Consider the following 24,102-nt stretch of genomic DNA (forward strand, 5'->3'; position numbering starts at 1 on the left):
AAGAAGAGTCTTAAGTGTGAGTCTTAAGAAGAAGAGAGAAGCTACTGGAGAGCATTGTTTGAGCTTCAGTGCATTGAAAGCAAGATGGGCACATCGTTTATCTTGCAAATTCCAGACAGGTAGTGTTTTCATAAGGAAGAGTGGTCTTCGGTCTATTTGTATGAGTGTATTTATAGAAGAGAAAGCTTTGGGGGAAGGAAATAGATTGATTTTTTTTCCCCTTGAACTTTTGAAATTATTCTTTCCACTCCATTTGTAATTGAGCCCAGGGAGCTATTCTTATATCTTCCTTTCTTGGGCACTGCATTAGACTTAAAAATGTTAACTGGCTTAGGATGTGGGTTTTTCAAAAATGATTCCCCTTGAAGTCTTCACTGGACTCTCTTGAGTGCCTAAAAATTGGGATCCCAAGGAAGACCACCTTCTGAACTCTATCTTGCTCTTCTGTGTGGTCCATTTGGCCCCTTCATCCTCTGGCAACCCTCAGTAACAGGTCATAGACCAGCCCCACATTGTTGTGATGGGCCCCATCAGCCCCATGTAAGGGACTCAGGATAATACACCTGCATTGGGCACTGTCGGTTGGAAGGTTTATTTAGAGGCCAATCTGGCATCACCTTATCCTGTGGACGTAACATTAGTCTGCAGAAAAAGAGATCAGAGCTGGGTAGAATCTCTTTAAATATTAATAATAGTGATGTCTTTTGCCACACATCTCCAAAGAGCTCTGAGCATTTCAGACATTACCTCATCATTAATTTTCACAGTGTTCTTGGGTGAGAAGCTGATGGCAAGTCTTATGGTCTCCATTTCGGGCAGAATGTAGCAAATATTTTATAGTTAAACTAAACTGAGGAGTTGTTTTGACCAGATATCACCTGATGAAAAGAATCGAGGCAATTTTTGTGGCATATTCTTTTACACTTGTCATATATTTGTCATAAATGAAATTGCCTTCCTGCATTTGCTCCTTAACGGTAATGAGTGCCTACTGTGAGCAAGGCGCCGTGCTGAGCACTGTGGCCAGGAGGGAAGTTTAATCTCCTTAGTCACACACTTAAGGCCTTTGGTGATAGGGTTTCCACCTGCCATTCCTACCCTGAGTCCTGAACCCTACTTGACATGCCCTTGGTCCCTCACACCCCTCAGCCAGGTCTTCAGGGCAGGCCAGAGTCATCTCCCTGCACTTTCTATACCCTTCTCCTCACCCCTGCAGGTGTCACTGTCCCACCCTTCATAGCCTGGTCACCTGCCCCTGTATCCCCCAACTGTAGCCACAGCTGGACATGAGCTCCCATCATCAACCACTACCAGCCCCCCTGCTGTGCCTGTACTAATCTCCACTTGTATGTATGTGATTTACATACACTCGATGACATCTCTTGACTGGAGGATGGTCCAGTTCATCCTGTGTGTCTCTCAGTGACTTGCCCTTGTTAGATATGTAAGCACTCATCGAAGGAAGGAGTGAAACAGGCATGGTTTCAGGCCAGGGCCACCAGTTCGTGCAGAGCCCTGTGGGGTGCAGAGGGCACGGACAGAACCCGGCTCGGCCTGAGCCCTTCTGGGGCCAATCACCAAGGGCCCTTTCTGTCTACGAGCCCGTCCTCTGCACCTGCACTCACACTCCGGCCCCTCTCATGCTTGTGGTTGAAAAGCATCCTCTTACACGGTGTTCTGGGGACACACGGGAAAAGAGGGACACTTGGAGTGGCTTTCAGCAGGGGCCCTCTGCTTCTTTCTTTCTTGGCTCTGCTGTGCAAGTCCCCGTCGCCGGGAGGGCTTTATCTGGAGCATTCTGGACCCCTGAGCCGGCTCGAGGGCTGGGATCACCTCGTGCTCCACCTGCGGCAGGTTGTGTGAGGCCGGGTGGGTTATTTAATCTTCCTGTGGCGTCATTTCCCCATCTGTTGAGGGGGGATAATGTGTTTGAGGGTGACCTACCTCCCCGGGAGGCTTAGCGACTTAATGCCGTGCGGTTCACTTTAACCCGGGTCAGCTGGGCACAAGGGGGCGGGCGAGCAGGTGCCCAGTCAGCCCCGCAGCCACAGAATGGGTGCCCCGTGAGACCTGGGGCCTCGTGTTCTCGGTCGCTCCGGGCCCAGTGGCAGGCGGGCTGCCATCGAGGGCCTGTGGGGTCTCCTCTCTCGGCTGGTTCAAGTGGCTGAGGTGGGGAGGATGAGATGGCATCTGGATGACTTCTGGGCCTGTGGTGCTGAAAGGGGAGAGGCCAGACTCCCGCGGAGGGCATGGTTGCAACTGCCCCGGAGCAGCAGGAAAGTGGGCGCCAGGCCCCGGGGGGACCCTGCGACTGGGCCCACATGGCCCGGCGATCAGCTTTCCTTGGGCTCATTGATGAGCTAGGGGAAGGTCATTTGATCCTTACATTCTTGTGGCCACGATCTTGGGAAGGTGGCCTTTTCTCTTTAAAGAGAGCTGTGTGCTGGGCGGCCCAGGAGCAGTGTGCCCCTGGGATGGAGGGGAGGTGCCAACGTGGGGAAGAGGGGCTGATTTCTCTCCTTGGATGAATCCCGTCAGCTCTGCTCCACTGGTGAGTTACTCTCTCATTCTGTAACATGTCTTGCTTTCTCTAGAAGGTTTGCAGAAAGGGAGCTGTTTTTTTTTTTTTTTTAATTGTAGCATTTTTTTAAGTTAAGTTTTTAATTCCGGGTAGTTTACAGCATTATATTAGTTTCAGGTGTCCAATATAGTGATTCAACACTTCCATACATCACCCGGTGCTCATCACCACAAGTGTACTTCTTAATCCCCATCACCTATTTAACCCATCCCCCCCACCCTCTGGTAACTATCATTTTGTTCTCTATAATGTAAGAGTCTGTTTCTTGATTTCTTTTTTCCCTTTTGCTCATTTGTTTTGTTTCTGAAATTACACATACGAGTGAAATCGTATGGCATGTGTCTTTCTCTGACTTATTTCACTACATTATACTCTCTAGCTTCATCCGTATCATTGCAAATGGCAAGATTTCATTCTTTTTTATGGCTGAGTAATTTCCTAACGGTAGTATATTTGCTGTGTATTTTAAAATCTACTTCCATGGTATATTCTTGAGCACTTATTATTTGTGAAATATAAGTGAAGTTTCTTTCAGTCTTCATAATTGCAGTTATTATGGGCTCTTCTCCAGTTTAACTGTTAATTATTTCTCGTGTTTTCAGTTTTCAATTTGCAGTATCTTTAAGCATTTTATATAGAGATAGGATAATATTTAGTTTTGGAACTAAGTTGCCAACAGGTTTTTAAAATTGTGAGATCATGGGATGTAAGACCTGACCCTGGAGATTTTTCAGGTTGAGTATCTCTGTGGTTCTAATTGTGCAGTGATGTCCAGAAAGAATAGTGAGGAGTCGTTGGTTACCCAGCTAACTGGTGACACAATCAGGACTCGAACCTAGGTCTCTTAACTCCTTTGTAACTTTCTGGTCTACCCTGTAGAATTTAGAATTTAGGTTCTGAATTACAAGTGAGAAGGAAAAACCATGATATGATGTTGTTTCTCCGTGTGCCTTAATCTGATTAAAGATGAATTTTCTAGCCTTAAAAACACTTGTATCATATACAAGGGGCTGATCCTTGCACCTTGAACCCCTTGATTCATTTGTTCATCTACATGGAGGATCCTTAAAGCACGGTCCCTATCAGCATATCCTGGAGCTTGTCAGAAATGCAAAATCTGAGCCCCACCCCAACCTACAGGCACAGAAACTCTGGGCGTGGGGCCCACCTGGGTTTTCACAAGCTCTGCGGTCCTCAGTAAAGTGGGAACCACTGCCCGGCAGGACTTCAATTTCCCCCTCCCTGTGTTTGACAGTCAGTAGAGGACACACTTGATGCTTCTGTGGATTTTGAGCTGTCTTCACTGAAGGAGCTTCTCTGTTGCTGCTGCCTATTTTTGATGATAATACCCCTCCTCTACTCTGCTTCCTCCCCTCTTCACAACACACACACACACACACACACACACACACACACACACACACACATCCAGCAGGAGTGAAAGGTCAATGGATAAATAATGAGACTAAATAGGGGATTTTGATAGAAACAGGTTTGTAGACAAAATGTTCCAACCACTGGGATAGAGTTCTCACGTTTCCAGACTTGCTACCTCTCTAAGTGCAGTGATAAATTCAGTTGCTGCCAGCCATATTGTACTGTTTTCTGCCGCTTGTTACTTGATTCATTCAAAATTTTAGTACTTTCTATTTGCATGACATATGTTAAATGTGAGGGGAGAATGTATTTGGGTTTATAGTTTATCAGGAAGTAGAGAATATGTGCAGAAATAACAATACAAGCCAGCCAGTGATAAATACATGAGAATCATCTCTAGTAAAAGGTTATGGAAGCCTGAAGATGGTGGGCAGCATGTATTAGGGAGGAGGACATCACAGAAGACTTCATGGAGGAGGTAGCATTTGAGTGAGTCTTACAAGGAGTCAGGGTTTTGACGTGGGGGGTAGAAGGGAGTAAGAACATTCTAGGCAGAAGTGGGGAAAAGATAAAGGCGTGGCAGGGACTCTCAGTGCATTTTGTTTGGGCCAGGGGTTATTTGAAGGTGATTAGAAGGAAATGAGGCTACACAAGTAGGTCAGGGCCAAAAGGAGAAGGATCTTCAAACACCCGCTAGGAGTTTGTTCTTTATCCTGAAGGCAATGGGGAGCCACTGAAGGGTTTTGAATGAGGGCAAGGCTTGAGCAGAGCTGTGCTTTTAGTAAAATTAATCTGCCATCAGAGTAGGAAGCAGATTGAAGGGGAGGTGGGGAGGCTTTGTTTTTATTTTGTAACTATTTTGCAGTGGTATGTTGATACATTGACCAATCATCTTAATGTTTAATTAGGAAGGAATTGCTTTTCTTATGGTGGTCATTGGGTTTTGAAATAAGCTTCCAGGGCATAGATTATTGTCCAGGGGAACACAGTTCTAATTTTATAACGAGGAATCTGCAAGAAAATGGAAATTGCTTAACAGAAGGGCTTTATAGGAAACTTCCACAACTCCTCCCTTCTTTGTTTTTCTTTTCTAACATTGTCTTTTAAACAAAATGGATCTGTATTCATTTTACTCAGGAATGACCTGGTAATGTCAGGTCACATAAAATCTGAACATCAAGCACCTGAAATGTGGATCTTCCATGCTGCTTTTTTCTCCTCCAAGCTGTTTTCCCTCTCAGTCACCGACTTACTTTGTTAGAACACCTGAATCTAAGTCAAGGATCTGCCTTCTTCCAGTGGTGGCTCTTGTGGGAATAGTTGTAGCAAATTGGAATGCCATGAACTTATAGATGTGCTGTGACGTCTAGTATTTGATGTATAGAGAAGACCCTGGTCCTTCTGATTCATTTCAGCAGGGCTGTCTTCCTAGGGCCTGGGCTTTGACTAGCTAGCACCATTAGCTAGCACTATTTTAAACACTGAAGAATCATGGTGACTCAGGCACCCATGGCCCTGCTCACATGGATCTTGTATTACAGCAGGAGATATCCATGAATAAATAATCAAATATGGTTTTGAGAGAGGGAAACTATGGACAGTCGGACAAGCCAGGAGAGGAATAGCGTAACCCAGCAATGACAGTGGTGTGTGCAAAGGCTCAGTGGCGAAAGCAAAAGGGAAGGGGGTCAGTGTCTTTGGAAGTCCCTGGGAGGCCGAGGGAGGGAGGTATAGCAGAGCAAAGAGGTTGCACAGCTGCATGGGGCCTGAACAGGGAGGGCCTCCAAGGTCTGTAAAAAGCACAAATCTGTGAAAATAGTAGCTACCATTTACAGGCACTGTTCTAAGCAGTTTACATGCATTAACTCAGTCCTAACAACAACCTTGTGAGGCAGGTACTATTATTGTCCACATTTTACCAGTGGGGAAACGGAGGCACCAAGTGGTTAAGGAACCTGATAGTAACAGATCTCGTAAGTGACAGAGCAGTGATATGAGTCCAGGAGGACTGCTCCAGAGTTCACACTGCAGACCCTAACCAATTATCCTAGAAGTTGTGGGGTGACATCATAGGGTTTGATGCAGGGCAGTGACCAGGTCAGATCTGCATCTTAGAAAAATGGCCATGTGGTGTGGAAATGGAATGGCAGGAGAGAAGGCTGAATGAAGCAGGGAGAGCAGATGCTGCGTGACCATGTAAGAGACCACATAAGAGCCTGAGCGTGTGTGATGGCAGCGGAGACGGAAGAGGAAACACGGGAGATGTTTGGGGGTCACAGTAGCAGGGGCTGAGAGTGGTTGGGTTCGGAGGGAGGGTACAGAGACTCTCCAATGCCCAGGTTCCGGGCCTGGGAAGATGGGGGATGGGGCAGTGGGGCGTTCATGGTGCTCCTGATGTCCCTGCCACGGACGCCCCAAAGTGAGCTGCTTCGTGTCTGTCCCAGGAGAGCAAGACCTCTGAGCTCTCTGCCAGGTGCAGACACGGAGTCCGAGGTCAGACCTTTGAGCCCTTCCAGGTGTGCAGGGGGAGTGAGGGTGGTGGGGGACAAGGGGCAGGGCTGCTGGTGGCCGGGGGCTCACCACCGTGCCATCCCCCTGGGAGCCCGTGCTCCATCTCTCAGAGCTTGGATTCTCTTCTCAGAGCCTGTCTCTCTGATCCTAACACAGGTGTCGTTGTGCACAGACAGAAATAATGGGGACTTAAAAAGAAATGAATTCAGTTTACTCCCTAAACCCGGTATCCGGCGGATCAGACCTGTTGTTTTGAGTCTCCTGCCTGTCTGTGCCCAGCGGCCCTTTACACTTGTGCCCAGAGCACAGAGATGGCTTTATCGCCTATGGTTTACGCCTTACATTAAACCAACTGCTTTTCCTGGAATGTTCGATGGTTTCTTAGCATATTCCGAGGGTTCCAGAAAGAGGATGAGCTGTAACTTACCCATTCTCTGGGTCTGTTGTTTGTTCCCCGACCTCAGAGATGGTGCCCCACCGAGTGTCTGCGGCCTCTGCTTCTCCTCCTCTCCTCAGGCAAAGATCCGGCCAGGGTGGTTTCTGTGTCCTTTCAGAGCGGGGTGACCCCAGCCGGCCCTTCTCTGTGAGGTCAGGGACAGGAGGCAGAATGCTTCCTGAGGGTGGAATGTCTGGTTTCTGGGCCCTGCGGTTTTCAGTGACCTAAGTCTGAGCCGAGGTGGCAGTTGTTGACCATTGTCGACACCACTGCCCGCAGCTGCCATCCCCCAACAGCTGACCCGGTTCCCTGCATGTCGTGCTGTGAGCTGGGCTATTCTACTGGAGGGAGGAGAGGTTTCTGGGCACAATGCCTAACTGGGGCTTAATTAAGCCAGCCAGGAGGTCCGTCGGTTTGAACCCTCACACGGGGGCCCGACTGGCTGGCAGGAGCCGTTTCGTAGACTCTCTGGAGCATTTCAGATGTCCCTTTCCTGTGGGCCCCACACTCTGCCTTGGACTGGCCGGCAGTCATTTATCCACGCACCTTGCCGTCTCTCTCACACTGTGTGAACTGTCCCAGGGCGGGGACCGTGTCTGATTAACCTCAGTCTCCTCTACCGTGGCCAGCACAAGGCCCAGCTGACAGAGGTGCTTGATTTGAATGAAGGGCACCGATTTGGGACCAAATCTCCTGACTTGAGACGGTTGCAGACCCTTCAGACTGGAGTCTGAAGATCCGGGGACAAGACTTGAAAAATGCAGAGACCGGGGCCAGCAGTCCATGGCCAGTGCCGAGTCTGTGGGAGGACGAGGACTTTCAGGGAAGACTCAAGACCTCTGTGGCCAGGAAAGAGCCTGACGTCCCAGGTCACTGAGGCCGGAGCCCTGTGAAGTGTGTTGTGCCCAGCTCTGGAAGCCATTCCGTTTCTGTGCTGCAGTGGCGGTGGCCGCTGTTTTCCAGCGTGATGGATTGGGGGTCCCGCCTTCCTTCCCCAGCACAGACCATGGAGTCCAATCCAGCTGCTTCCTTTGAGCAGCTGCGGGAGTCCTTGGACTGAATTTCCCAAGCACTGCTCTTGCTGTGGGTTTTGTTGGTGGTGCCTGTGGTCTCAGACATGCCCGGAAGCTACTGAAAATTAGTTGGCGTGTTAACGACATTTGATACATCAGTTGATAGTAAAGTAAAAACTAAGTCTCGGCTTTGAGTTTATGTTCTGCAGTTTTGTTGAATTATGTCCAGATGGTTGTCGAGAGAATTTTTCTTAACAGATGAGGGCATTTGCAAAAACCAAAAGTCTGTGGGGAAGAAAAGCACTTCACACTGAATGTCAGGGGGCTAAAGACCCTGGGAACTGATGGCATCTGAACTGAAAGGCCCTTAGTGGCTTCGAGGCCAGCCCTGGATCCTTCTGTAGCTGTGCAGGAGCAGGGGGTATGTATTATCATGAAAGTGCCAGTCGACAAATCTGTGGTCACTTTCAGGGTGGATCTTTTGGCTGTTTTGTCATGGGTTGGTCACATATTGTTTTGGTAAAACATATACACATAAAATGTACCTTTTAAAAACCACTTAAAAATGCACAATTCAGTGGCATCAAGTACATTCACAGTGTTGTGCAACCCCGACCACTATTTAGTTCTTGAACTTTTTCATCACCCCAAGAGGAAGCCCTATACCCATTAAGCTGAAACACTCTATTCCAATACCCTCCCTGAGTCCCTGGCAACCACTAATCTCTTTCTGTCTCCATGGACTTATCTTGATATTTCATGTAAATGGAATTGCACGTCATGTTGCCTGCTGTGTCTGGCTTCTTTCACTTAGCATAAATTTTTGAGGTTCATCGGTATTGTAATGTGTCAGTATTTCATTCTTTTTTTATGACCGAATAATACTGTGTTGTATGGATATACCACAATTTTTTTTACCCACTCATCCATTGATGAACCTTTGGGTTGTTCACATCTTTTGGTTGTTGTACATAGTGTTTCTGTGAACGTCTCTGTACAAGTTACTGTTTGAACATCTGCTTTCAACTATTTTGTGTATATACCTAAGAGTGGAATTGCTTGTCAGTGGCAACTCTATGTTTAACTTACTGAAGAGCTGCCAAACTATTCTCATTCCCCCTTTTGAACGTTTCTCCTCTCCAGGCTCCTCAGGCTGCTCTCAGGCCTCTTTGACTGTTTCTTCTCAGTTTTCCCCATGATTCCTTTGTGTCTCCAGTCCCTGAAATGATAGTCCCACCCAGGGCTCATTCTTTCCTTCCTTCTGCTCATTCTTTCCTAGTGGTGCTCAACTGTAGCTGCACATTACAATTCCAAGGGCTTTCTTAATAAACCCTGTCCAGGCCTCATCTTGGGGCAGTTAAATCGGTATCTTTGGGCAGGTGGAGCTTGGGCATTGGTGTTATTTAAAGGACGTCAGTGATTTTGATAGGCAGCTCCTTTCAGGATATTTATTTATTCTCATGGTCTCAACCTGAGGACTGTCCAGTTTTTATTTTCAGCTGCAACCATCTACTAGACATATCTGTGAATGTTTCTCAATACCTCACATGCAGCATCTGCCAACCAAACCCATCTTTCCTCCCAAACCTGCCCTTTTCCCCATGCTTCCCCCTTTGGTGAAGAGGACTACCATCTCCAAACCAGAAGCTGGAGAGTTATTTGTGCCTTTTCTCTCTCTGATATTCCAAGTTCCACTTGATTGATTCATTTATTTAATAATTCATTACCCAGTAGTTAGGAGTACGGGCAACTGGGGAGAAATGCAGTCTAGGATTTATGTTAGGAAGATATAAAAGACACAGATGAAACAGTTAAGTAACATTATAGACAAGAGAATAACTTGTGGGTCGTCCAGGTGGCTCAGTCGGTTATGCATCCAACTCTTGATTTTGGCTCAGGTCATGATCTCACGGTTTGTGAGTTCAAGCCCCACATCTGAGACTGCGGAGCTTGCTTGGGATTCTCTCTATGCCCTCTCCCCTCTCAAAATAAATAAACTTAAACAAAAAAAAAAGAGAGGATAACCTGAAATTAACAACAGTAGTGTAGCTGTTATTATTGAGGAGTTTCTGTGTGCCATGGGTTCTGGTAGTACTTCATGTATATTATCTAATATACTGGAAGGTAGGGGAAGTCAGCCCACTTCACAGATGACAGTACAGGCTCAGGGAGGCTATAGTACTTGTCCACAGATGTGTGGTTAGCACATGGTGGTAAGAGTTGGAATTGGATTCCAGGACACGTCAGGGCCTGTGCTCTTGACGTGAGAGGTCAGTGGGGAAGAGCCGTGAGCCTTGAGCCCAGCAGCATTGTCAAAGCATGCAAGAAGGAGGATCAAGATGTGACCACCAAATGAGATCACCCATGCCCATGAAGTGCTTTGGAGACTGTAGAGGATGGTGCAAAACCCTTGTCTCCAGCGGATGGCTTCTACCATTCTGCTCTGAATTACAAGTAGGGGTTCATATCGCTGATTCCCTTGGTGAATTGCAGACTCCATGCCAGTGAGCATCGTGCTTGTTGGTCTCCATGTCCCCCTCAGCCCTTGTACCTGGCATGATGTTGTTGATTAGTAAGCATTCCTTGAATGAATGTGTGAATGTGAGCGTGGTCTCAGAGGTAGAAAGGGAAGCAGGAGCCATGGTGATGTTTGTCCAGGTGTGTCATAGCAGGGTGCTTGACTAGTGGTTTGACTTAGAGAATTGGAGAGAAAGAGGGGAACTCTTTGGCCCTCTGGAAATAGGAGTGGGAGAGCCCATGATGGAATCTCCAAGTGAATGAACGTCAGCCTGACTCCAGACTTGCAACCCCATGCTCTGGTCATCTGATTCTTTTTTTTCTCCCTGGCACTTACCCTTTATAACATTCTTTGTCAATTTCCTTTGTTATGTTTATATCATTTCTTGTCTGTGGAAAGCCTCACCTGGAAGTAAAAACTTCATGAGGGTAGTCAGTGTTGTCTATTTTGTTATGCAACTCTATCCTCCAATCCTTCCAGCCTAAGCAAACATTAATGACTGTCTCCCACTGTAGATTTGCCTATTCTTGACTTCCTGATGACCAGAATCATATAATGTGTAGTCTTTGGTGACTGGCCACTTTCACTTTAGCACAGTGTTTTCAAGATGCATCCATGCTTAACCCCATAACTTTACAGGTAGGAAATTGGGACTCAGAGAGGGAAGGGACATGACTTGGGTCACATGTCCTGCTGGTAGCAGAGCAGGAATCTGATTGCAGGGCTTCTGTGCCCCTATCCAGTGCTGTGTTCCTGTCCAAGGTGGAAACAAGGGGCTCAGAAGCCGCAACTGACTCAACAGTGACATTTGCCATCTGCCTCTGAGGCTGCTTACAGGGCTCCTCTAAACATAGCTGTGATGGGGTGAGGCCTTGAAGATAGTGTTATTGTGAGTGTCTGACCTTTCCCACATCCTTTCCAGGGCTCACTGTCCATCTGATAAAGTAGATAACTTGTGTGACCAGTTTGCAGTCTTCTGCGTGGAGTGGGGCCTGGGTGTCCGTGCCCTCATATCACTGGCAAGAGGAAGGCACAGCCTGGTCCCTATTGGTGCAGGCTGTTCCTCTTGCCACTCTGCAGCTCCCAGAGGGCCATGCAGAGGCCATCTGTATTGAGCCAGAGAAGAAGCTGTGTCCTCCCTAAGAGATGTCTAATCCTGTTCGGCACATGTGAAATCAGAGTAGCATGACAGTGCCCTGACCCCGTGTTTCCCAAAGACTTGTCTTTGTGCCACATGGCACCCAGGATGGGTTTTGGTAATATGTGAATGAACATTTTTGTTTAAGTAGTGGTGTATTTATTTTAATGTATGCCATGAAAAAAAGCCATGTCTGGCACGATCAGACCTATGATTTAATGAATATTATCACTTAGGATGAAGCTACAGAGGGGGTACCATACCCCAGAATCCTTTTTACACAGATGGTGTATGTGGCAGGTGTGGTAATCTGGATATTTGCTGACATAGCAAGGGCCATGAGGGCAGTTTGAGGTCAACTGTCATTTGGGGACTGCTACTCTGGGGTGAGGATGACCTAGGGTACTTTCTCATCGGCCACCTCCTATGTCTCCTTTGCACCTGGTGCAAGGTGAGATGGCAGAGGCCATTAGACCATTCCAAGGTCTAATTCTAGAACATTCTCATCATCCCCCAAAACACCCTTTACCCATTAGTAGTCCATTCTCCTTTTCCCTTCCCCACAGCCTCTGGCAATCACTAATAAGTTTTCTTCATGTATGGATTTACCTAGTCTGGACATTTCATGTAAACGAAATCATACAATATGTGGCCTTTTGTGTCTGGCTTATTTCATTTTTCAGGGTTTTCAGGGTTCATCCATGTTGTAACATGTGTCAGTCCTTCACTCCTTCTTATGGCAGAGATAAACTTCTTATACTTCCAACTTTTGCCTCCGACAAATTTGGTGATAGAGCTGAGCTCACACTACCTCAGAAAAAGAGGTAACATTTGGTAACATTTGCATAGGACTTTATAGTTCTCAAAGAATTGTCATAAGTAATAGGATGTAAGCCTTAAACCAACCCTGGAACACAGCTGGGCAAGGATCATTGTAATTGGTTTTACAGATGAGAAAACAAGCTGAGAGGGAAGTGTTCTGTGCTAGTCCAGGGTACCACCACGGCCATTCATTGATGTGTGAGTAGGACTTTGGTGAGTGATGGGCAGGGGGTGTGGACAAAGCAGAAGAGACAGCATCTGCGGGCATCATGAGGGTGTGAGAAATTAGTCTGTCTGTAGAACAAGGGGTAATTCAGTTCTGCTGGAGGTTATGGTGTGAGGGAGATGAGACAGACAGGTGGGCAGGGGCCAGATCACAGAAGACTTGATGCATCCTGAGGCCAGGAGGGACGAAGGAGGCTGGAATCATTGAGTCCAGTTCCAGAAACAAGCAAAATAATCTGATTTGGAATTCCAGTTACGTCACTTCCTTACCATGTGCTCGTGGCCAGATTAATTGCTTCATGCCTCAGTTTCCTTTCTGTAATGAAGACTGTAATAAGCGTTAAATAAGATAATGCATACAAATTGCTTAGCCCAGTGCCTGGTTCATAGCAGTTTGTATAGTTAATATGCTTGAAATATATTAATTATAGTTAATATATTAATTAACTATAATTAATATATTAATATAGTTTGAAAATGAGTCATGTGATTAGAATGACATGTTGTATCACTTTGGTAGCCATATAGAGGGCAGATTGATGGAGGGTGAAACTAGAAGTAGGGACTGGCCAGGAGGTTATTATAAGTCCCAATCCAAGAAAGGAGAGGAAGTGAGAGATTAAGACAACCAGAAGCAGGGGCACCTGGGTGGCTCAGTCAGTTAAGCATCTGTCTCTTGATTTCAGCCTAGGTTACGATCCCAGGGTCGTGGGATGGGGCCCCGCTTTGGGCTCCGTGCTGAGCATGGAGTCTGCTTCAGGTTCTCTCTTTATCCCTCTCCCTTGCTTGTGTGCTCAATCTCAATATCTCTCTAAAAAAAAAAAAAAAGAAAGGAAGGAAGGAAGGAAGAAAGAAAGGAAAGATAACGGAAGCAAAGTCAATAAAACTTGGGGACTGGATCAATGTGGGGCATGAAACAGGGTAAGTCAAGAATGATTCCCAAATTTTTGGTGTGGGCAGTTAGAAAATTTAATGGTAGTCTCCTCAACAAGATATTCCATTTGGAGGAGGGGATTTGAAGAGTGGAGCAAAGAAAGATGGTGAATTCTGTTTTAGGTTTAACTGGCTCCACTGCTTATGGGACATCTTGGTAGAGATCCTAGAGAGGCAGATGGCTCTCAGAGCAGCTTGAAACCATGGGAGTAAATGATATCGCTTATGGGGAGTGTTTAAAGCAATAAGTCTCAAACTTTACTGTATACTGGATCACTGGGATAGGGGTTGTCTTGGGGCGCCTGGGTGGCTGTCTTGGGGCTACCACTGTCTTGGGGCGCCTGGGTGGCTCAGTCAGTTGAGTGTCTGACTTCAGCTCAGGTCATGATCTCACAGCTTGTGAGTTCAAGCCCTGCATCGGGCTCTGTGCTGACATCTCAGAGCCTGGAGCCTGTTTCAGATTCTGTGTCCCCCTCTCTCTCTGTCCCAACCCACTCGCATTCTGTCTCTCTCAAAAATGAATAAACATTAAAAAATAAAAATAAAAAAAAACCTACCACTGTCTGGCTTGCACCCTCAAACATTTTGATTTAATTTTCTAGGGTGTGACCTGGGGTTGTTAAAACCTCCCTGTGTGATTTTACTATGTGGTGAAGTTTGGGAACCAATGGCCGAGAAATAATAGGTATCATTTATTTGGATGACAAGGGAGCTGAAAACCCAAACCAAGGATTAGATGATGGACGGAAGAGGAGTTTGCTGAGAAGACTGAGTAGGTGTATGTATTCTGAGAGGCTGAAGGAAATGGAGCCCATGTCACAGGAGTCAAAGGAGGAAGATCGAGAAGTTTTAGCACTTTATGTAGGTTTAAGAGTAAATGCTAGTTTGGTCATTTATTTCTCTCATTATTCCAGTGGCTGGGTATTTGCCAGGCATTTTGGTTTCTTATGCTTTTTAATTTTATCGCCTCAACAGTTGGCTTATATCCTTGGGACTTTGGTGTATTGGAGAATAGTTGTTGTAAGAAGGTTTATATTTTATTTATTTTTCTGTTTATTACTGTCGTGTGGAAGTGCCACCATCCCATTTTGTGTTCCATTCATCTGTCATTTATTTAACAAACATTTATTGAATTTATTAAATATTTATCTTGCGAGTTGGATGTACTAAGATGACTAAGAGAAAAAACCCTGCTTTAAATTTTTTGAGAGTATATAATTATCTTTTTTTTATGTTTCAAGTTTATATTTAAATTCTAGTTAGTTAACATATAGTGTAATATTGGTTTCAGGGGTTAGATTGTTTATAACCTGGCCCAGACAAACTCACAACCTGGATTCATCTCACCTCCTAAATCATAGGCTCTTGGAAGGCACATGTGGAGTTAGTTCCTATCCAGTTTTGACTGTTCCCTGTAGGATCCCTGATCTGCTAATATCTTTTGTAGTTCTTGCACACCTTGGTGATGAAAAGCTTTTTCTCCTTTAAGGCAGCCCAGTACCATTTTGATAGCTCTGATTATGAAAAATTCTTTTCAAGATGGGGAAAATAGATAAAAGTTAAAGCTGATTCCATGGGTTCATGGAGATTCATGACACTGTTGTGTCTACTTTTGTGTATGTTTTTAAAATTTCCTTTAAAAAATAGAAAAGTTCTTTACATTGAGCTGAAATCTGTCTTCTTGAACTTTGATGAATTGTTGGTTAGAGCCATTCAGAACAAGTCCAGATTCCTTTTACACATACAGTCCATTCCAACATTTATGATTGTTCATAAATTCTCCTACATCTTCACAACTGAACAGTTTGCTCAGGTTATTTATCTCCGGTATTTTCAAATTGAGTCCCATGTGCAATCATGCCAACTATAGGCACTGATGGTTTAAGTGCCTTTGCTGTATTTATCTGTCACTTCTCTTTCATGTTGCATTGCACTGACTAGCAACTCCAATGTTGTAATGAACGTCATAATTTTATTTTCTCTTTTAAGTGGAATGCTTCTATTTTTCTTTCTAAAATAATATTGAATTGCCTGGTTGTAAAAATCAAACAAGATTAGTTTCCAGCATCTTATGATCATTGACTTTATTATTTTTTTTTTTTTTTTTTTTTTTTTTTTAAATTTTTTTTTCAACGTTTATTTATTTTTGGGACAGAAAGAGACAGAGCATGAACGGGGGAGGGGCAGAGAGAGAGGGAGACACAGAATCGGAAACAGGCTCCAGGCTCCGAGCCATCAGCCCAGAGCCTGACGCGGGGCTCGAACTCACGGACCGTGAGATCGTGACCTGGCTGAAGTCGGACGCTTAACCGACTGCGCCACCCAGGCGCCCCGACTTTATTATTTTTTTATGAGATAACATATATTAATAATTTTCCTTATATTGAGATGTTCTTTCTTAGGATAACCAGCTTGATTATGATATATTATCCTTATAATGTGGATTTTGCTGGAGGTAATTTTGTTTTAATTAAAAAAGCCAGTATATTAAGAATTCTTTATCCCAAAGTAGAGAGAACAGTAAAATGAACTTTACATGCCCTTCTCCCAGCTTAACGTTATCAACGTTTTCTGCCTATTATCTTATTTAGGAGTTTTTTGAGTATTTCATGAGTAAGATTGACCTACGTCCCTTTTTAGTGAAGCTTTGTCAGATTTTAAATTCAGGGCTATCTTTGCATTATTAGAAGAACTTGATAGACTGTTATCATTTCCTCTGTTGATGAATATTTTCTATTAATTTTGGGGAGAGTTTGAAATAATTCTTTATAAACATGAAAACACATCAAATTCTATGTAGGGTACTTTTTTCAGATTTTTTTTTTTTTAAATACCTTCTAAATTTCTTCTGCCGGTATAGATTTACTTGGAATTTTTATTTCATATTTTTAGTTCAGGTTCTTTGCTTTTAGGGGTGAAGATATTAAATTTTCTGTTTCCTGGAGTTGATCAGCCTTGTGGAAACCATAGAATAAATGAGCCAAATACGCTGACCACTCTGCCAGGTACCTCCCACCACCAGTCAGAGAGAAGAAAGGGGCTGACCCTTCCCTGAAGTGGAGGCTACGTTTCATTCATCTCTCATATACGGTCACCTGCACTGGGTGTTTTTTCAGTAAACGGGTGTTTCCTGAACTGGAGTTTTAAAAAAGAATTTACTTATTTATTTTGAGAGAGACAGAGACAGCATAAGTTGGGGAGGGGCAGAGAGAGAGAGAGGATCCCAAGCAGGCTCTGTGTTGCCAGTGCAGAGCCCAACGCGGGGCTCAAACTCACAAACCGTGAGATCATGACCTGAGCCGAAAACCAAGAGTTGGTTGCTTAACTGACTGAGACACCCAGGCGCCCCTGAATTGGATTAAAAAAAAAAATAGTATCTTCATCCATCCAGGAAAAACCAACATCAACCCCTTGGTCTCTTGAGTTCCCAGGGTGTTTCACTGCTGAACATCAGATTTTTATTTTCCCACGTGGGTCTTAGAGTCTTTTCCTGTTAAGACCCTATATGGAAAGCATGTCTTCCACTATGCCCAAGGAACTGGTTTAGGAAAATCCCTTGATAGATAAGAATGCACTTATATACTAAAGGTTTGATGTGGAAATCTTGGAAGGTATCATTCTGTGAGACTGACCTTGTTATCCAGGAATCTACCCCTCAGGAAAATTGAAGGACTTACCAGGAAGACTCTAGAAAGATACATTCCTAATATATCCTCCAAAGCCACCCATATTTACTTATCTAAATTCCTTGTGCATAACATGTATAGCACTGTCTAGTATTTTTTCTGTAATGTTTATCTGTCTTTGATCATTTCTCATTTTGTTATAATTTGTACCCTTGTTTTGCTGGTTTTGTCAGTCTTTGTCACTTTTTAACCCACATCAACGTTGTCTCTATTAAGTGAAATTTTATTCTAATTTTCCAGTTTATTTCTGCTTTTATTTCAGTTTTGTTCATTCTCTCATTCAACAAACATTTGTTGAGCCTATGTGACAGATCCTGGGAGAAATAAATAGAGATAAGACATGGTCTCCATGCTCAAGTTGCTGACAGCGTAATAAGAGGAGAGAGGAAATAGTGAAAGCAAAAACAAAACACGAAGCTGACAAAAGACCTTCACTAGCAGGTTAAAAAAAAAAATCACAGAAGGACTCCTCAGGATGTCTTTCAAGAACAGAGTTTCAAATATCACTTGTAAAGCTTTTGTATTCCCCAGAGAGAAAAAGAACAAACTTGAGTCTATACCTAAATAATATGCTGCAAAACATATGAGCCTAATCCTTTCTCTTGCAAGTGATGATCTTCTTTTCCTCTTTTAAAACAGGTTTGAAAGATGCTTCTTTAATCTTTGAAGTTTAAGAACTTCACTTGCTGCGTAAGGAGCCTTCCTCAAGGCATGTTGCTTTTTGTGCTTTTGATATTTGAGACGTATTTTTCAGCTCAAGAAATTTACCTTTGAGTCTTTGATTTCAATTTTGTGCATTCCTATTCTCTTTTCTCTGCCAGTCTCTATTGTGAGTTGAATATCCTCAATCTGATTCAACGTCTGATAGCTTCACTTGAATTGCTATCCAGTTTTATTTTAAAATTTCGATTTAGTGTAAGTGATTTTGGGCTCTTCAGTTTCTCTTCTATCCTTTGCTGATTTTTGGTAATTTTCATTTCTCAATAGCTGGTACTAGTTGCTTGAAGGTCTTTACTATAACCTCTCCTGTCCCTTTTGAAGGATTTATATCCTTAATTGTTCGGTGCTTTTAAGATAGCTTGTCTACCTGGTGTATTTAGTCTTCTTTTCCATTTGCAAAATATTTTGAGAGAGTTTACCTTTTCATGTTACTTTGTTCCAGACAACCAGAAGTGTACTCAGTCTGGGGATTCATGCCCCTTTATAGGATTTTGTCAAATTGGTTGTGTGCCCAGAGGAGGGTGATCTAAAAGGATCCTGTCATATAAAGAACTGTGGAAGGAACTGGGGACGTTTATTCTGGGGCAGAGGAGACTTGAATATTGCAACAAAATTGCTATGTTCAAATCAGGAAAGGTTTATGTATAGAAAAAGGGGCTTATTTATGCTAGATGATGGGGAGGGTTGGGGAGGGGTGGCCATACTGCTACTGAGGACTGAAGCTCTCGTGAGGTGGAATTCAGCTTTAAGTAAAGAAACTTTCTAGCAATAAGATGGGTCCAACAGTGAATGACAGAACAATTAGAGGCCGGATGACTTCTTGGCAGTGGGATTGCAGAAAAGATTCAAATGTTTGGAGATTATCTGGGCTCTTACTTTCTTCCATTAGCCCAGCAATCCAGAGGCTAATATTAAAACCATTAGTAGGTCATTCTCTTGACTTTAAACTCTCCTGCTTAGACCTTGCTGAATCAGGGAGCACTTTTAATGGCTTGGTTGACATTGCCATTTCTTTGGTCTTCAGCAATCCCTGGATGAAAGCATGTACCTTATCCACAGTCCAGATAATATAATGCAAGTGAATTCTTATCATTGTAGCCATATGTGTTTATTTGAATCAATTAGCTAAATTCTATTTGGCAGCAGTTTCATAACAATTCTATAAGTAGCCATTGCAATTTGATGACCTTCAAAAGGAATAGAAAAGCTTTTGGATGTGTCCTTTTGGATATGTCTGAGATCCTGACATTTCTGCAGTCATTTGGAGACTGAAACAACAGAGAGATCAGAGATTTTTTTTTTATCTTCTAGTGCTGTGGTTTCTTTAGGATCTCCAGCTGCTCTAGGTGATTGGGTCTTTGAATTTCAAGACAGAGCATAACACATATCATCTTGTCTGGTTTCTGGATCGGTTCAGACCTCAAGGTGCATGAGTGGGAGGAGCCAGAGGTCATCTTGTCCCTGTATTCCACTGCAATGTCCCTCCTGCATCCATGCAGTTATTTCTATATGGTGGCCTTTTGGTGGTTTGTGAACCATGATCAGACAGGCCTCCTCCAAATCTTTTCAAATAAATATTCTCTGGGTTTTTTTTTTTCAATGAGTCTTCACATGACTTGGTTTTAAGTCTTCTTACCATCCTAGACCTTTATAGAAAGACGCTGAAAGTGTGATAATCAGGAAAAAAGACAAATGGAGTTAATACCCATATCCTAAAGTTGTCAGCTGACTCACTCCTGTTAAGGGCCTGACTGAGGCAATTGATATTTGAAAACAATATTCTGTGGGCCTTGCTGGATGTTTATTCTTCTTTCTGATTAGTCTCTCTGTATGTCAGACATTGGAACCTGCATTCTTGACCCTCCATGGTAAGTCTCACAGAAATATGATGTGATTTTGTATTCTTGGGAAAGGGACATTCAAAAATCCTTATTATAAAAGAGCTTTTACAACAGCAAGGAAGCAAGCGTTCCAGTAGGGGAAAAAAAGGAAAAATAAGAAAGTAACAAAAGGGAAATATAAGTGGCCATAGCTCATGAAAAATGTTCAGATATACTAGTAATCATATAACTTTAAATAAAAACTATTATGAGCTCTGATATGGAAAGATGTCCATGATATAGTCACTGGTTACAAAAATGCAGGCTGACTGTAGAGTGATTCTATTTTTGTGGACTATACATTTTAATATATGTAATAGAGATTGGTATAAATTTAGGGCAAAGTTGGTGCAAATACCCACCAAATACTTCATATAATTTTTATATGTGATGGAATTATGTGTACATTTACTTTTTTTCTATATTTTCAAGAAATATATATTTCCACCAATTTTTAAATGCTACTTTCCATCCTATTAGCAAATATTAGAATATTCAGGGGTACCTGGGTGGCTCTGTGGGTTAAGCGTCTGACTTCGGCTCAGGTCATAATCTCACAGTTTGTGGGTTCAAGCCCCACATCAGGCTCTGTGCTGACATCTCAGAACCTGGAACCTGCTTTGGATTCTATATTTACCTCTCTCTCTGCCCCTCCTCCCCCCACTCTCTCAAAAATAAATCAACATTAAAAAAACATTTTTTTAAATGGGAATATTCAGTATTCATGAAATCTATCAGGGAGTGAAAACTGGTACCTTCTTGGAAGCAATTTGACAATACACATCCAAATTCTTAAAAATGACATATGCTTAAATTCATTAATTTCACTTTGAGGAATTTATCCCAAGGTACTATCTGGGAAGTAGCCATTTACCATAAATAGGGATGTTCATTGTAAAGCTTTTGTAATACTGAAAAATTGGAAATAACACAAATGTCCAATGATAGATTTACTGAATAAATTTTGATATGGCCAGAGAAAATAACACTATAAAGCAATTTAAAATGATGATGATCTACGGGGCGCCTGGGTGGCGCAGTCGGTTGAGCGTCCGACTTCAGCCAGGTCACGATCTCGCGGTCTGTGCGTTCGAGCCCCGCGTCGGGCTCTGGGCTGATGGCTCAGAGCCTGGAGCCTGTTTCCGATTCTGTGTCTCCCTCTCTCTCTGCCCCTTGCCTGTTCATGCTCTGTCTCTCTCTGTCCCAAAAATAAATAAACGTTGAAAAAAAAAAATTAAAAAAAAAAAATGATGATGATCTAAATGCTTAAATATTAATATGGAATGATATTCATGAAATATTAAGTGGGAAAATTATAATATCTCATTTTAATAAAAACGTAGCATGTATAAGCATAAAAAAAGAAAAATTAACAGTTGATAACTCTGGGATGTATGATTACAGGTGATTTTATTTTCATTATATTTTTCTGTGTATTTTACTATATGCATATATTCAGTTTTTAAAATTTAGCTAACATAATTAACAATAGCTAAATAGTTAAAAAAAAGAAAATAGTACTAAGGGTTTATAATAGAAATCAACAGTCCCTGCCCCACTCTTCCTTAGCATCTAGTTACTTTTCTTAGAGGCAACCTCTTTCAACTCTTCTAGCTATATCCTCTGCTTTTTTTTCCCTCCATGTTTCTGAGAAATATGCTTGCATTACTATTGCATAATTTATTAATTTTAGAGATTATTTAATTATTGTGGTTAATGAGGTTTTAGCTCTTATACCACTACATCAGCTCCCCTTCACCATAGCCTCCCCAAATCATATAAGCTGTTTTTGAGGAATCATTTTTCAGTGTTTACATTATTATGACAATGTAAATATTGTTCATTTCTGAGCCAAGTAATGAACTAAAATTTGGTTACCTTAACCATACAACCTTTTGTTTTTCTTGTATTTCAGAATTTCCTGTTTTTTATTTGCTTAGTTTTCCATGTACCTATTGCTAATTCTTTTCATACCCTCCAACAGCTTCTCAGTGAATTTTTCTGAAGAAACACATAAGATAATCTATATTCATCTTTTTTTCCTAAGACCTTGGTCTTCATGCACCAATCTGTAAGGTTGCTCTTTATAGGTCTCATGTATAGGCACTACCATAGTACATCCCTTCATAGTCATCCTGGATGTTCCCTTTGCCTCCTGTCTGTATTCCATCCCCAATTTCCTGGATCCCATTTCCTTATTTACTTCCTTCTTTTGCTGGAGCACATCCTCTATGCTCATCCTGAGAAAGGGTATAAGAGAGGTAAATTGTCTGAGATGTGAACGTATGAAAATGTGTCTACTATTTGATTGGTAGTTTGGCTGGGTATAGAATTCTAAATTGAAGCAATTTTTCTTCAGAAATTTGAAAACATGGCTTCAATGTCTTCAGGCTTCCATTGTTGTTACTGAGAAGTCTAATGCCATTTTTATTCTCAATTGTTTGTGTGCCATCTATCTTTTTCTCTGGAAGTTTTGAAGATATTCTCTTCTTTTAGTTTCTGAAATTTTACAGTGTTATTTCTTGATATGGGTCTTTTTTTTTCACTTATTATGCTGGGCACTTAGTAGATAATCTGGAAACTTGGGTTTTTCAGGGAAATTTTATTGAATTATTTTATAATTTTCTTATCTCCATTTCCTTTGTTCTCTCCTTCTGGATTTCCTCTTAGATAAATATAGGACTCCTGGATTGATACTATACATTTCTAAGTTTCTCTGTTTTCCCTGTCTTTGGCTTTTGGTTACTCTTTTCTATAATATTTCATTAACTTCACTGATATTCTCAACTTTTTAATTGAACTTTTAAATTCTGCCTATATTATTTTTAATTTTCAAGTGTTCTCATTCTCTGCTCTCTTTTTCCAAGAAAATCCTCTTCTTGTTTCATGGATGTAATATTTTAAGGCTCTATGATTTTTTTCCTTCTGTTTCCTGCATTGTCTCTGTTTCTTCTAGGTTTTTCTGTTTGATATTTTTTCATAATGTAGGCTTTTCTCAAATATCCATTCATGTGTAAGAAACTTTGTATGATTTGTGGGGCTCACTGAATTAACAGGTTTCAGTGCATGATGATCAGGCATCAAGTTGCCAGAAGTATCATCATCTAAAGTTCTTTTCTATGGTTCTTTTTAATTCTCCAAAAAAAGGATTCTCTAGTCTCTTGCTTGGGATGTAGAGTCCTAGCTGCCAGTATTTGGGGAGTGGGGCAAAGGAAGAGGCAGAATGTCTTGTCATTCAGTAAGAAGAGTTTTAATCCTTTTATTTTTTCAATCCTGCAGTCTCTATTGGGCCTGGTCTCCCTAAGTCTGGAGGCTCTCTGGTTTGATTTCTCCAGAGAATAAGACTCTTGTCTCCAGTAAGGTGAAGAAGGAGTGCTTGTCTTAGTGGGCAAAGGGAATGGGCTGGGACCTGTGAGTAAAATTGCTCCTTATAAAAATCCATTTCCATATTTCCAGCCCTATGCTTTATCCCTGCCTTCTCCCATGCCTGCTACCTCTAATTCTTGAGCCATCTTAGGAAAACTCAGCTCATTTTTCATCAGAATCCATGAAAGCACATAGGTTTCTGTTTCCTTTTCTCTGCTCAGTTACCTCTCCTCCAAACAGTTTCTATCTTCCCAACATTGTCTATATCTCTCAGGTACCATCTTCTCTCTTATTCTATAGGTTTAATTGCCTTTATAGTCCTTTGCTGTAATTTATGAGAGAAGAGCAGAGATTAAGACATAGTTTCAATTCACAATATTTAACCAGAAATCTATCCTCTCTTTTGTAATTTAAAAAAAGCAAGCTGCCTAGAACTAAAGACAGCATTCAGGTCTGATGTTCCTATTGTAGAATAAAACTAGACCGACATATCCCTTGATCTAAGTGGAATTTATTTTTGTTTGCAGCTGTTTTTTGTCCACTAATTTGTATTTGCCTGCCATTTAACTGAAAAGTACATATATTTCTCGCTTTCAAAGTGGTCAAGTTGGGTGTCCTGCTTACATTTTTGTGTGCCTTGCCAGCGCACTTCTGGGATAGATACTGCTGTTACTCTGCTGATTGCCAATAGATTCTTCTTGCTGACATTTTATTTATGATATTCACTTTGGTATTCACAAGAGAGATTGTACTTTTACTTTATTTGTCCTGTTTTATCAGAATTGATGTCAATGTTATACTGACTGCTCAAAAAGATTTTGGGAGCTTTCCTTTTTTATAGTCTAGAACAGCTAAAACAGCATTTGGGGAAATTTGGGGGAAAATAAACTAAGAAT

The 24,102-nt window shown here is 42.4% G+C and overlaps 1 protein-coding gene across 8 annotated transcripts in view; it reads left to right on the forward strand.

Annotated features, from left to right (window-relative positions):
- FRMPD1 (FERM and PDZ domain containing 1) overlaps window positions 1-24,102 on the forward strand; it is a 141,897-nt gene that overhangs the window by 65,843 nt on the left and 51,952 nt on the right. Inside the window, exon 1 of one of the 8 annotated variants that reach the window (XM_086683528.1) lies at window positions 1,960-2,551. The exons of 6 other annotated variants lie outside the window; for them this stretch is intronic. The gene's annotated coding sequence lies outside the window, so the exon portion shown is untranslated. Of the gene's footprint in view, window positions 1-1,959; window positions 2,552-24,102 lie in introns of those variants that run through there. One more of the 8 variants, XM_086683536.1, reaches the window with a different exon arrangement.

The sequence above is a fragment of the Puma concolor genome, chromosome D4 (genome assembly GCF_028749965.1).
Source record: "Puma concolor isolate L17-30 chromosome D4, mPumCon1.1.hap2, whole genome shotgun sequence".
Classification (NCBI taxonomy): domain Eukaryota; kingdom Metazoa; phylum Chordata; class Mammalia; order Carnivora; family Felidae; genus Puma; species Puma concolor.